This window comes from Phocoena sinus, chromosome 20 (genome assembly GCF_008692025.1).
Source record: "Phocoena sinus isolate mPhoSin1 chromosome 20, mPhoSin1.pri, whole genome shotgun sequence".
NCBI lineage: Eukaryota > Metazoa > Chordata > Mammalia > Artiodactyla > Phocoenidae > Phocoena > Phocoena sinus.
In genome coordinates, this window is record NC_045782.1 from 49829190 (window position 1) to 49840245 (window position 11056).

An 11056-nucleotide genomic window follows, 5' to 3' on the forward strand; every position below is an offset into this window, starting at 1 on the left:
TCCAGTTTATCACCATTACAAGTAACTCCAGCTTTAGTCTATCTAGCTTCTGCTAAAGAGAACAACATTGCTTTGATTAGTGATATAGCTAATGCTTCAGTAATAGTGAAAACTAGGTAAGGAGAAATCTCATTCGGGGCTCAACTTCAGGACCCAGAGCAAGTCTGAAGGGGCAAAGTGGACATAAATTACCTATACTCTGTGTGGCAAGGCATACCTGTCATGGGTCCCTAGTATACTGAATTCTACTGGAAAGAAAATATTTTTAATAATCTGGATTTTCCAGATGCATACTTCCTTTACTCTCAAATAGTTTAGCAATCACTGGATTAGGAGGCTTTGGGTGGAGAAAGAGCCACACTCGTATTTTGGAGGCAGCTAGAAGAAGGAAGGGTCGGGAGGTAGGAGACTGCCCGTAAGTGGAGCCTCTATGGGTATCAATCATCTCAGTATTCCTAGCTAACTACACCTTTTCCCAGGAAAACATGATTTGACAGCTGTAGCCACCCTACGCCAAAGTTTCTAGGTGGAAAGTCTTCCAAATTTCCAGTCTTTTATTAGTTGATTACTCCCTTTTTGCAAATGAACGGGATTCAAAAAAGAGGGTGGGCTTGTTTTTGCCTGTGAGGTTTAGTCACCAGAAACTAACCTAGTTTCACCTACAGGACACATCACAGCTTATGCTCTGAAGTTAGACTCCAATGTCATGTCATTAAAATATTCACTAATTCAGTGTGTATGTGTTTGTGTGCGTGCGCGCGCGTGTGTGTGTTATATGCCGTTATATACAGTTTGGCTAATTCAATTAGAATTTCCTGGCAGGGTTTATGTTATGAAGAGCTGGTTAAGTGTTATCAGACAAAATTAAAAAGGGAAGGGGAGGGCTTCCCTGGTGGCGCAGTGGTTGAGAGTCCGCCTGCCGATGCAGGGGACACGGGTTCGTGCCCCGGTCCGGGAAGACCCCACATGCCGCAAAGCGGCTGGGCCCGTGAGCCGTGGCCGCTGAGCCTGCGCTCCGCAATGGGAGAGGCCACAACAGTGAGGGGCCCGCGAACCGCAAAAAAAAAAAAAAAAAAAAAAAAAAAGGGAAGGGGAAGGAAGAGGTATCCTGTCCAGTCGTCAAATAAATATTTAAGATTCTTAATTTTTCAACATGCGTTTGAATACCCGATACAGCCTTGTGGGCAGTACAGAAAGGATAAGACATAAAATAGTCTTAGACCTTGAGGGGCGTAGAATCTAATAGGAGAGTGACAGTAAAGCTTGAATTATCCTTAATACTTGATAGACTATGGAAATAAACAGAATAATGTAGTAGACAGCTTATGCTTGAGATTCAGAGTCACAGAACTAGGTTCGAAAGTAAAGGTCACTAGCATAGGAGGTCAAGGACCTGTAGGCTCAAGTATGGGCTGGACTGGGTAGAAGAACTGGACTGTCATGCAGTCATTCAGCGTGACACCAGGACGTGGGGTGGAAAAGGGCACCACAGCTCTGACAAACAGGAGCAGAGGGTGGAAGGGAGAGTTTTTATTTGAGGATTAAAGGAAAACACAGTTAGAGAGAATCTAAGGTCTCCTGATGTTCACAGCTTTGTGTAATGCCCTCCCCGTGAGTGTGGGAGGGACCTGGGACTTGCTTCTCACCGCTAGAATATGGCAAAGGTGATGGAATGCTGCTGCCTTAACTACATTTATAAGACTCCATCTGTTTAGCAGACTTGCTTTAGTCTCCCTTTCAGGTGTTGGCTTTGAAGAAACAGCTGCCATGAGTCCTACTGCTGCAAGGAAATGAATTCTCCCAACAGCCTGAGTAAGCTTGGAAGCCCACCTTTCCCCAGTCAACTCCCCCTGCACACTCCCCGCCCATGAAAACCCAGACCTGGCCTTGACTGCAGCCTGCAGTGGGTCCAGCTAACTAACCCATGCCTAGCCTCCTGACCCACAGAAACCGTGAAATAATGAATATGTATTGCTTTAAGTTTGTGGTAATTTGTCATGAAGCATAGGAAACTAATACAGGTTGTGATTTAAGACTTCCGGGGCAAGCCAAGATGGAGTAAGCTCACCACAGCCTCTCTGCCACTGATTACCACAAAAGACTGGATGAGGTACAATATAAATTCAAAAATACAAACTATGAAAAGTAAACAAAAGCAGGTGGACTAGGCAGAGGAGTCAAAACTTGGGGAGGTGACTGTATGGGGGCGAGTTTCTCACCTCCCCTCCTCTTGAAGCTGGTTTGTTGTAATTTTGACAGAAGGTTGGCCCCAGTCACAGAGCTGTGCTGTGCTGTGCTGTGCTGTGGTGGCCCTGGCAGCTGAAACTGAGAGAAGCCCATCTTTCTGAACAGAGAATTAGGAAACTGAGCTCTTGTGAGCTAGACAGTGTGGGGGACCCAGAGAGCAATTGGCTGGAGGAGACCCCCAAAGTCTGTGCATAAACTTTCACAGTTCTGGGTTCACCTTCGAGTCATGCATGTGTGGGACAGACCCAAAACAGCGAAGCAACTGCTTTGAAAACTGAACTACAACTTCAACTACTCTCCCCTCTTCTCCCCCAAGTCTTGGACTAACCCCTGAGTGACACAGGGGTGGGCCAGGCCCAAAGCAGCATAGCATGGTGAAAGCTACGGAAACTGAACGACATTTGAACCACTGCCCACAGAAGGCGAGACAGACTTTGTGGTCTGAACCTAACTGGGTTGATTGCCTGCTAAAACAAAAACAAAACAAAATAACAGCAACAGAATCAAATGCTCTAAAGGAGTTTAATAGGACTCAAAGTCTATACAACACATTCAGAATGTCCAGGATAAAATCCAAAATTACTCTTCATACGAAGAACCAGGAATATGTGGGCAAACTGTCAGGACAAAGTACAAGGGATACCAACTCCCAGATAACCCAGGTGTTGGAATTATCAGACAAAGACTTTAAAGCAGTTATTGTAACTATGCTCCAGGAGGCAAATAAAGGTAAATGCCCTTGAAACAAATGGGAATATAGGTGTTCACAGCAGATAAACAGAAACTGTAAAAACAGAAGTGGAAATTTTATCCATTCATTCACTTATTTTTTACTTTTTGTCTGCTACGCAGCTTGCAGGATTCTAGTTCCTTGACCAGGGATCAAACCCCCATCCTTGGCAGTGAAAGCGCAGAGCCCTAACCACTGGCCCGCCAGGGAATTCCTTCAAGTGGAAATTTTAGAACTGAAAAATAAAATATCTGAATTAAAAACTTCACTAGATGAGTGCAATGAAAGAATGAATGAGGGAAAAGTTTGTGAACTTAATTCAAGCAAAAGAAATGATCTGATCTGAAGAACAGACAGAAAAAAGATTGAGAAACATGAAGAGTCTCAGGGACCATGGGACAATACCAAAAGGTCCAACATTCATGTCATTAGGGTTCCAGGAGTAGAGGAGAAAGAGACTGGTGAAGAAAAATAAATCTGAAAAAATAATGGTGGAAAACTCCCCAAAGTTGGTGATATAAATAAATTTACAGATTCAAAAAGCTCTGTGAACTCCTAATAGGATAAACTCGAAGAAAACCCCACTCAGACATATCATATATTAGGCACAAGCAGCCAGATTGAAAAGGATACGTGCTATAGAGCTCCATTTATATGACAATCGGGAAAAAGAGAGCAATTATAGGAACATAAAACAGACCTGTGATTGCCTGGGCCTGGGGAGGGAGGAAGATATTACTACAAAGGGGCAGAGCAAGGGAACTTTTTTGGAGGATGACAGAACTATCCTGAATCTTGATTATGATGGTGGTTATATACACCTATAAACATTACATATATATACTGTATGCATTTGTTGAAACTTAGATAACTGTACGCTAGAGAGTGAATTGTACTGTACGTAAACTTTTTAAAAAAGTGAATAAAAACAACAAAAATCAAAAACAAAAGCAAAAAATGATTTGTAAATGGTCACCGGGTGGGGCGGGGTGGGGGGGAAGGTGGTGGTTCTGGAGAATGTGGAATCCCTCCCTCATGCATCTTCTTCCCCCTCCATTCCTGGCCTAATGAGAGATGGGGTTTCAATTAAATGGAGGGGGGGACATGGAGTGAGTTGTGAGGGTACAGAGTTAAAGATCTTCATTTACCACAGGACCAGTGTACCATAAGACACAGGGAAGATGTGGAGAAAAGGACGAGACACTGATTGGGAATGCTGACTGTAGGAACCTTTATTTTAGAAGGATGGAGAAGCATCACAGAGATCTGAAGAGAGGCATGGCAACAGCAGCTGGCCTCGAGGTATTCCAAAAGAACTCTGACATTATTTTCATTTTAGTGCTAATACAGACTTACTACTGTGGCTAAAACACCAAACCAGAACAAAAGCCAGCAGCACCCTTAGTAGGGAGCAGTCTGACTGACCAGACTTCTTAGCAGTCCCTCTCATCGGATAAACACACATTATGGTGTTTGCTGTCTAACCACTGACAGATATATCCACTTCCCTGTCCCACTAATGCTTCTCTACATCTTATTATCTTCTTCCATTGGCTTTTTGTCACAGAACAAATGACGTCCCTCATTTGGTAGGCTTTTCTCTGAACAATAAAGTTGATTACCTCCGTCTGTTATTTTTGCCGCTCAGCTTCCTTTACTCCTCCCTTTGGAAATTGTGCCCCCATTTCCCCCAGAGTACCAGTCCTTCTCTCACGCTAATGTTAAGGACAGTGGCTCCAGAGATGTGTCTGGCCAATCAAAAAGCACTGCATTTCCTGGGCCGCGGTGATTAGATTCAGGATGACTCTGCATGTGGACATCACAGGAAGGACGCTGAACGGAAACTCAAGGCCTTAATCACAGAGGGCCTGGAAATGAAGCTGACGCCAAGGAAAAGAAGCAAAGAAATGGCGTGAGAATTAAGTCTTGGTAATGTATGTCCTTTGAGCCCAGGAACAAGTTGTTCCTGTGGCCTGGTACCTCAGTGCCTTGCCCTTGCCTGGTCCTACTAGGCCAGTCAAGATCCTCCTTGGAATGTGAATCCTGAACTGAGTGGCAAACAGCTGGAACAGATCCATCTCAGTGACTGCAGCCTCCAGATCTGTCCATTAGCACTTGCTACCTAGATTTTGCAGGCTGAGGAGCCCGGCTTCTCAGTTTTTCCTTCAATGATGTCAGCCACCTCATATCATTCCAAAGTCCCTCTTCCCCTCCCATTTGTACAGAGTCACTTTCTGTTGCTTGTAACCAAAGAATCCTGATAAATACAGTTTCTCAACAATCTATTTATTTAATTTAGACTTACTCAGTAAAAGTATGTGCTGACTGGATCTAGCACTATTTAATTACGATGTCTCAAAACTAATCGTGTTCAGTAAACATTTTTAACCACTATAAAAACTGCTTTAGAATTACTATATCACATTGTCAGTTACAAGTATAGAAGTTATAAGTACTGTTTTTCTTTTTTTTTGGCCGAGCCACACAGCATACAGGATCTTAGTTCCCCGACCAGGGATTGAACCCGTGCCTTCCACAGTAGAAGCATGGAGTCTTAACTGCTGGACCATCAGGGAAGTCCCTAAGTACCATTTTGTGAAAACCTTTTATTTCATTTCTGAGTTTAAAGTAGCCTCAAATTAAGTCAGAAAATGACACTATACTTTTTATTGTTGCTCCATTTCCATCGGCAATTTACATAATGATACTTGAATATGTGTACTTTAAATATGCTTAAAATAATAGAAGCAAATCTCCAACCAATCTCTCAGATACAGTAGTCCTGGCTGGCACATCCTGTTATGTAAGCCACAGAGTGGTTATTAATAATGATCAGGATTTCACTGTTTGCTAGAAATTTTTAAAACAGGTACGGTACTGGGTAACCAATGACAAGCATGCTTTACCCAAAAGTGTCTACTTCCAACTACTAAGGAATGTGGAGGTGGGGAACTGTGCTGGCTGTTGACTTACTGCCGCTCAGCTCCACGCTCAGCTTTTTGCCCACTCTGTGAAAACTGGGACCTTTAAACATTTTCCTTTGCCAGCTGGCACGATGTTAAGCTTTTTCAACAGAGGGTGCTAGAGAGACACAGCAGGAAAAGAGTTTTGCTCTTGGCTGACTCCTAAAGGCCCCCCCTCCCCCACCCTGAGAACTTCCCAGCGGTCCCCCCACCCTCCCACGCTCAGTGACTTTTCTGCCATCCCTTGTGCCCTATCCAGAGGTCTGGACCTCAGCCAGGGGGGCTCTCACTGGGCACCCCATCTCAGCCCTGCGGGCAGAGGCTACTCCTTATACCGCTATGCCTGCAAAATTTAAAGCTTTCTCTACTGACTAGCAAATCCCTCATTACTCCAATCCCGTTAGAGTTGGCAATTCTTTATATTAAGCTTTTCCCTGTTCACGTTACCGTTTGGTTTCTCTCTCCTGACAGAAGAATCCTTAAATTAGAGCCTATTTCAATCCTGTCAACAAACCGGAGACTTTTTAATATTGCCACACTAATGAATACGTAAAATTCACAGATGTGCCTAAATAACAAATAAATGACATCAAATATAAAACAAGTTAAATTTAATTAATAGCACATAGACCTGAAGTATGAAACCTGATAGGTGTGGAAAAAGACTCTATTTGCCTGGATTTGCCTAATATCACTTGCCCAGTATTTTTTGTTTGACTCAATAGTATTTCTATGCTCTAAAACTTGTGATACATCTGGGCAAATTTAGAGAAGGTTCTCCTTCATGATTATGAAGAAGAAAGAACAAAGTCCTGGCACCATATAACCGCAGGCCAGTCACTAAAATGATGAAACAGACACCTGGGGCAGTTATCAGTGAGAGAGCTGGACTGCAGATCATTTCCAGGGTAACTTTCTGTTTAAAAATGTTGCAATTCTGGGACTTCCCTGGTGGCGCAATGGTTAAGAATCGGCCTGCCAATGCAGGGAACACGGGTTTGAGCCCTGGTCTGGGAAGATCTCACATGCCGCGGGGCAACTAAGCCCGTGTGCCACAACTACTGAGCCTGCGCTCTACAGCCTGCGAGCCACAACTACTGAGCCTGCTTGTCACAACTACTGAAGCCTGCACGCCTAGAGCCCGTGCTCTGCAACGAGAAGCCACCACAATGAGAAGCCCAAGCACCGCAAGGAAGAGCAGCTCCAGCTCGCCGCAACTAGAGAAAGCCCGCGCACAGCAGCAAAGACCCAGTGCAGCCAAAAATAAATAAATAAAACTTAAAAACAAACTCTTTAAAAAAAGAAAAGAAAAAAAAAGTTAAAATTCTGTGAACTAAAAGGACTGTTAACTGTGGACTCAATTTCCGGAGCCATTAAACTAACCTGTGCTCAAAGCTGGATTCTAATTTGGGAGAGCAGGCAAGTGCACAAGACCTGGGCAGAAATAGCTTTATGACAATCTGCACAATGGAAAAGTCAAATATAAAAGGAGATGATACCACCACCATCCACCCAGTCCCCTGATCCAGAAGCACCTGTGAAGCCAGGGTTTATATGAAAGGATAGTAGGAAAGAAGGTTTCAAGGGTCTGTGCTGGAGTCATGAGGTGATAAAGGCGTCAGATGCCTGTCTAAACAGTTTCTACAAAGAAACCTAAGGCAGGAGATAAATTATATGACCAATTTTATTTGTGCAGAAAAAAACACAGGTACTGAAAGGGATTGTTAATATTTCACATTAAAAATGTGAAATACAAAGACTCATTTCAGAAATGATTAGGAAGAAAACCTACCTGAAAAATATCAGTTATTAAAAGAATTAAATTTTCTGTTTTGTTTTTTAAACATACACCAGGTTCATATGACCAAAAACAAAGAAATAAAACAACAAAGTCTAGACAGAGATCCCACGGGAACCTAATTAAGAAAACAAGTGTTCTAAAAAAAAAAAAAAAAAAAAGAAAAAAAAGAAAACAAGTGTTCTATAATTTGCCATGGTGCTCTTATATAATCAGGTCTAGTCCTTAGTCATTCATTCAACAAACACAAAGCAGTGAACTGTCCACTGGACCCTGACTTGTTCAGTTCTATACTTTGAATAGTAAGAAGTATTTATTTACTAGTCACAGATTGTTGTGTCAGTACCTTAATTACTGTTTTAAATCAACAACTCTAAAACTCAAAGTATGTAACTTGTATGACCTGGATGTCCAATACTACATTCACATACCAATTTAAAAGAGCAAATGTTTCCTATTACTCTCACAAAGTCAACTGTCTGCTAGTTGCCACCATTTTGGCTTTCTGATTTCTTTAAAAAAAAAAAAAAAATTCAGAGTTCACCTCCTTAAAGGACTCTAATGGAACCACGTCTGGTAATGGATTAGTATTAAGTGCTCAGAGCTAACCCACAATCTGCCTTATAGTGAAGCAATGAGCAACTTACTAAATTATGCTACTATTAATGATTCAATTCCTCACTCTGTCCTTTATGGCTTCTTATTAAAACCATGAGAACATACACCAGTTCTACAAAGGAAGAAAAAGTTTCCCTAGCACTCAGGTCCAGAAATAAGTTTTCCAGGGGATACCTCTCCCAGGTGACATAGAGTCAGGCTCTGGACAGCTTCTTTCAGGCCCTAGAGCATGCACATAGCCAAAAGCATGATGGGAAAACTCAGGGAACTGTCAAAAACTCAGCAATTCTCTGGGGAGCCAAGGTACATGGTCCAGGTATGAAGGTTTCCGATGGTTTTGCTGAATCCAAAGATAAAACCTAGAAAATCAAACAATCCTCCATAGATAACAAGTTCAACTGAAAAATACTAGGGCAGAAAAATAGTTTGAGGTTGTAGTCTTTGGAAAAACTAATGATAGCAACAGCTATCATTTAGTAAACATTGGGCTTGCAAGGCCTCTTCAATAGACGACCCCAATGACTCCTCAAAACAACTTTGTTAAAATGGACATCACCTGCATCTTAAAAGAGGTGACTGAAGCTCAGAGGATCTCGGTGAGGTGCCCACTGTGACACAGACAGTAAGTGACTGTCTCTCAAGCACATGCTCCTTCATCATGCACAATGTATCCCTGAAGAGCACATACGCTTTGTTGTACGTAGTCCAAGAGCAAGAGCCATGTGCTTCAGATTTAAGACAAGCTGATAGTAAAGCTGACCCCACTTTTTGGAAATTGAAGAGTCCAATTAAGACAATCTCTTAGATGATACATTAGTTACAGTACAGGCAGAGCCACTGTAACTAAGAGACCCCAAAATGCAATGTCCTCAAGACGTTTCTCCCCCAAGTCCGGAGGCTGGCCAGGTACCTTTGCTCCAGGAAATCATCTAGGGACCCAGTTCTTTTCATTCACTAGAGGAGGGAAAAGAAGAATTGCAGAGCAAATCATTTTCTTTTTGGTTCATGCCCTGGAAGTTCATACATTATTTCTGCTCATATCCAATTAACCGGAACTTTATTCATATGCCCATATCTAGATACAAGTACGGCTGGGGAAATCTAGGTGTGCTCATCTAAAACTTCTTCCAAAAGGAAGGAGAAAATGCATTCCTGGGGGAAAATAAAGTTTCCAGAACTGATGGAGCGCTTCCCCATCTCTGTGTGGAGATAAAAAGTAGGTAATTTTCCCAAAACAAAACAGATATACACACACAGATACAGATTTGTGTTTGTGTGTTACTTGAACAAATGATACATAAATCAAGTCCCCAACATTCAACTCTATAGAATATGAGCAGAATGATTTTGGGCAGAAACTTCTTCAAGGGATCAAGATGTCACCAGTTACTTGCTGTGGCAACAGAAAAATCCTAGTAATGCTTCTACAGAATGATTGAGCATCACAAGGTTGCCAGTAAATCTTCCAGAATGAATCTGTTATAAAAATACCAAATTTTATCTAATCTAAGATGCTTTCAAATATAAGATGCACCATCATTTCTTATGCACTAAGAAAGAAAAATGCTGCCAATTACACCATGACATACCATTATTGTCTATAAGATGCATGCCAATTTCAGAGATGTTAAAAGTGGGAAAAATGTGTTTCTTAGAACAAATGAAATACAGTATGCCCCTGAAATAACAAATCAAAGTGATCTACCTTATGAAATTACTGGACAAAAACCAATTAAATTTTAGAAAATAAATTGTTGCTACTAGGCCATTCTTTATGATGATAATATAAATAAATATATGGAGGTCAAACATACACTTCATGAATTTAAAAAAAAACCAACTCAATTCTATGGGAAAGTCAGACAGCTACTTTCATAACACATGAATTACAATTTGCTAAGAAGCACAGGGCAGGGGCTTCCCTGGTGGCGCAGTGGTTAAGAATCTGCCTGCCAATGCAGGGGACACGGGTTCGAGCCCTGGTCTGGGAAGATCCCACATGCCGCAGAGCAACTAAGCCCGTGAGCCACAACTACTGAGCCTGTGCTCTAGAGCCCGCACACCTAGAACCAGTGCTCCGCAACAAAAGAAGCCACCACAGTGAAGCCTGTGCACTGCCACGAAGAGCAGCCCCCGCTCGCCGCAACTAGAGAAAGCCCGCACACAGCAATGAAGACCCAACACAGCCAAAAATAAATAAATTAATTTAAATATATATATATATAAAATAAGCACAGGGCATTGTGAGAGCACATGAGGGAGGAGGTAGTCAGGAGAGCATGGGAGGTTTCCTGTGGAGGTGAGCTAAGCTCTGAAGGATAACTAGCTGAACTGGCAGAGGAACAGCATGGATAAAAGCTCTATGGTGGAAAAGAAATACGGCACGTTTTGAGAACAGCAAGATGACTAGTGAGCCTAAAGCATGGGGACAATGAAGAAATGGCTAAAACAGGTCTGGTGGGATAAACGTGAGTTAAAGTTTTTGGTCTTATCCTCAGAGCGGTGAGAAGTTACTGAAGAATATTCAGCAAGAGAATAACAATCATATTTGTCTTTTTACGAGGTCATTCTAGCTACTACATGGAGAATGGAATATATGTGGATAAGAGTGGACAAGTGGAAACCAATGAGTAGGCTCTGCTGTCAGTCTAAGAGTTTAGAATTGGTAGTTTAGATTTGGGGAGCAGCAGAGGATTTGGG